The sequence below is a fragment of the Carlito syrichta genome, unplaced genomic scaffold, assembly GCF_000164805.1.
Source record: "Carlito syrichta isolate Samal-C Ts95f unplaced genomic scaffold, Tarsius_syrichta-2.0.1 Scaffold302045, whole genome shotgun sequence".
NCBI lineage: Eukaryota > Metazoa > Chordata > Mammalia > Primates > Tarsiidae > Carlito > Carlito syrichta.
Window position 1 is genome coordinate 26,586 of NW_007246141.1, and position 4,669 is coordinate 31,254.

The window sequence follows — 4,669 nt, forward strand, 5'->3', positions numbered from 1 at the left end:
TCTTCAAAGTTCTAAAAGATAAACAATTTCAACCAAGAATAACCTACCCAGCCAAGCTAAACTTCATCAATGAGGGAGAATTAAAATCTTTCCCAGATAGCCAGTCTCTAAGAACTTATGCTACTACCAGACCACCTCTACAGAAAACACTTAAGAAAGTATTAAACACAGAAGAAGAAAAAAATGAACAACAATGTTCTTCACAAGAGTACAGGAAAAAAGATTAAAAACACACATGAACCAACCCCAAAACCAAAAGAAAGACAACAAGCAAACAGGAATAACAACAACTCTATAAGAACCTCATGATAGGGATCAACTCTCACATCTCAATAATTAGTCTGAATATGAATGGACTAAAGGCACCACTGAAAAGACACAGAAGGGCAAATGGATAAAATATCACCAGGCAACAATATATTGCCACCAACAGACTTAACTCTCTAGAAAGGACACTCACAGACTCAAAGTAAGAAGATGGGAAACAAAATTTCAGGTAAATGGAACACCTGAAATTAGGAGTCATGATCTTAATCTCAGACAAAATACTCTTTAAGCTATCAAAAATTTAAAAAGATACAGAAGGCCACTATATAATGATAAAAGGTTCAATCTATCAACAAGAAATATCCATCCTAAACGTATGTGCACCCAACATAAGAGTACCAACCTTTATAAAGCAGCTTCTAGGTAAACTCAAAAAATATACTGACTCTAACACTATCATTACTGGGGACTTTAATACCCCACTCACAACCCTAGACAGATCATCAAGTCAAATAATTAGAAATGAGATCTGGAACCTCAATGTGATTCTTGACCAAATGGACTTAACTGATACCTACAGAACACTCCACCCAACGACCAGAGAATATACATGCTACTCATCACTCCATGGAACATACTCTAAGATCGACCACATACTTGGCCATAAATCAAGCATAAACAAATTTCAAAAGATTGAAATTTTGCCATGCACTTTCTTGGACCACAGTGGAATAAAAATAAACATCAACACCAACAAGTTTCCCCCAAAACCCACAAAAACATGGACACGAAGCAGCATGATGTTAAACAACTCCTGGGTCAATGATGAAATCAAAACAGAGATTAAAAGATACCTGGAAACAAATGAAAATGAAGAAATGTCTTACCAAAATCTCTGGGATGCCATGAAAGCCGTAGTAAGAGGGCAATTCACATCTCTACAAACATGAAGAAAATGAAAGGATCACAAATTAACAGCCTAACAAGTCACCTAAGGAAGTTGGAAAAGCAAGACACCAAACCTCTAACTTCAGCAGAAGAATCCAGATCACCAAAATAAAAGCCCAAATCCAGGACATAGAAGACAAAAAGATAATACAAAATAAATCAATGAAACAAAAAGCTGGTTCTTTGAAAGGATAAACAAGATCGATGGTCCCCTAGCTAGACTGACCAAGAAAAAGAGAGAACAATCCCAAATAAACACAAATCAGAAACACAAAATGCACAGGCCATAACCCAAAATGCACAGGCCATAAGAGATAAAATAGACAAGTGGGACCTCATTAAACTGACAAGCGTCTGTAAAGCCAAAGAAACCATCAAGAGAGCAGGAAGATAGCCCACAGACTGTGAAAAAGTGTTTGCCAACTCCATGTCTGACAAAGGCCTAACATCTTGGATCTACAAGGAACTCAAATGTTATGAAAAGAAAAAAACAAACAACCCCATTACAAAGTGGTCAAAAGATATGAATAGACACTTCACAAAAGAAGACATACGAGCGACCAACAGACACATGAAGAAATGTTCAACCTCACTAGTCATCAAGGAGATGCAAATTAAAACTACACTGAGATACCACCTAGCCCTAGTCAGAATGGACATCATCAATAACTCAAAAAATAACAGATGCTGCAGAGGATGTGGCAAAAAGGGAACACTTCTACACTGTTGGTGGGAGTATAAACTAGTACAGCTTCTGTGGAAATCAGTGTGGTGATTCCTAAAAGCTCTAAAAATTGACCTTCCATATAACCCTACAGTCCCCCTATTGGGACTATACCCTGAAGAACTCAAATCACTCTATAAAAAAGATACCTGCACGTGTATGTTTACTGCAGCATTGTTCACAATAGCAAGATCATGGAACCAACCATTCTGTCCATCAAAAGAGGACTGGATTAAAAAAATGTGGTACATATACACAACAGAATATTACGCAGCCATAAAAAAAGAACAAAATCATGAATTCTGCAGCAACCTGAATGGAATTAGAGTTTATAATACTGAGTGACCTCTCACAGAAACAAAGATCTTAGTATCACATGTTCTCACTTATAAGGGGACCTTGAACAACTATCGTAACACTATAAGAAAAGGATTGACAGTGGCAGGAAACTACGGGGGGCACAGGGAGGGGAAGGGAGGTGGGATTAACAGTAGTCAGTATCTGTCTGGGGATGGGGGGGTACACCTCATCAACAAGGGTACCTGCACAATGCATATTTGTATACCTAACTCTTAACTCTACCCCACAATTTTAAAATAAAAAATATGTAAAAAAAAAAACATGGTACATATACACAATGGAATATTACGCAGCCATAAAAAAGAACAAAATCATGAATTTCACAGCAACCTGGATGGAATTAGAGTTTATAGTACTGAGTGATCGCTCACAGAAACAAAGATCTGAGTATCACATGTTCTCACTCATAAGTGGACTTTGAACAACTACCATAATACTATAAGAAAAGGATTGACAGTGGCAGGAAACTATGGGGAGGGCAGGGAGGGGAAGGGAGGTGAGATTAATGGTAGTCCATGTCTGTCTGAGGGCTTTTGGCCAGAACCACCGTCTTCCAGTAATTCGCCAAAATGACAAATACAAAGGGAAAGAGAAGGGGCATGCAGTACATATTCTCCAGGCCATTCAGAAAACATGGAGTTGTTCCTTTGGCCACATACATGCGAATCTACAAAAAAGGTGATATTGTAGACATCAAGGGAATGGGTACTGTTCAGAAAGGAATGTCCCACAAATGTTATCATGGCAAGACAGGAAGAGTCTACAATGTCACCCAGCATGCTGTTGGCATTGTTGTTAACAAGTAAGTCAAGGGCAAGAGAATTAATTCTCTTGCCAAGAGAATTAATGTGCGTATTGAGCATATTAAGCACTCAAAGAATTGAGATAGCTTCCTGAAACGCGTGAAGGAAAATGACCAGAAAAAGAAGGAAGCCAAGGAGAAAGGCACGTGAGCTCAGCTGAAGTGCCAGCCTGCTCCACCCAGAGAAGCACACTTTGTGAGAACCAACGGAAAGGAGCTCGAGCTTCTGGAACCTATTCCCTATGAATTCATGGCTTAATAAGTGTCAAAAATAAAAGATCTCTGGATCATTAAAAAAAAAAATCTGTCTGAGGAAGAGGGGGCACACATCAACAAGGGTACCTGCACAATGAACATTTGTATACCTAACCCTTAACTGTACCCCACAATTAAAATATATATATATATATATATATATATATATATAAAACTAAAACAAAACAATATGTAAATAAATCTTGTCTCTAAACAAATCAACAGGAAAAATTTAGTCAGGGCCAGGGTTGGGGGAGGTGGCACACACCTCTGTGCTCAGCTACTTGGGTGGCTGAGGCCAAAGGATCATCTGGGCCAGGAGGTAAAGGCTACGGTGGGCAGTGATTGTACTATTGTACTCCAGCCAGGGTGACAGAGTGAGACCTTCACTCAAATTAATTAACTAATGAATTAATTCAGAGAAGATAATGGAATTACCCATTTTTGAAGGCCAAGTGAGATAAAGGAGTGAAGGAATGATAATCAATACAAATGAATGAATGAATAAATGAATGTCAAAAGGCAGAGAAGAAAGGTTACTACATGCAGTGGGTTCACATCACCAGAATCCACTGACCAACTTTAGCAGAACAAAAAGTGGGGCCGTCGTCATACACCTCCTCATGTACTGTGATGGAAAAGCATGACTACAGACATATCTCTTGATACAAAGTTGAAATGGGATCTAGTCAAGTCTTGAACCTCAAGTACCACCTTATTGGATTTTTTTCCCCAATCTTTACCCTGAGAACCTGGTGGAACGCCTAGAGGTAAAACTAACAAAAGTGTGGGAGCTTCTAACACTGAGTGCCACTACCCAAGGGTTCAATGAATTTCTGCTGTCTTCAGATTGCTGCTCTCAGCCTAGAGGGCCTGACAGACGTTTATGCATCAGGTCTAGATGGGACCAGAGGAGGGGATTCAGTGACTTCCAGGGAATAATGCAGGCACTGACTCCCTCTACACCCTGCATGCACTACTATAGACTGTCTGAGTAACCTCAAAGAACCATCCTACCTCTTTATGTTTAACCTAGGGATGCACTTTTTTTTTTCAAAAATGGCCTGGTTCATTCAAAAAGCAATTTTCTAAGTACTGCCCAGATACTTTTTTATGGTAATGGTAATGGGATTCATAAAAACATAAATTGAGCTTGGTGCCATGGGTGCAGACCTGTAGTCCCACCTATTCAGAGGGCTGATGTGGGAGGATCACTTGAGCCCAAGAGTTCAAGGCCAGCCTGAACAACATAGTAAGACCTTTGTCTCTAAAAATATAGGTAATATATATTAAATATTGATTAGTTAATCACA

The 4,669-nt window shown here is 39.0% G+C and overlaps 1 pseudogene; it reads left to right on the top strand.

Moving 5' to 3' along the window:
• Positions 1-2,865: 2,865 nt before the first annotated feature.
• Positions 2,866-3,360, top strand: LOC103258261 (annotated as a pseudogene).
• Positions 3,361-4,669: the final 1,309 nt, after the last annotated feature.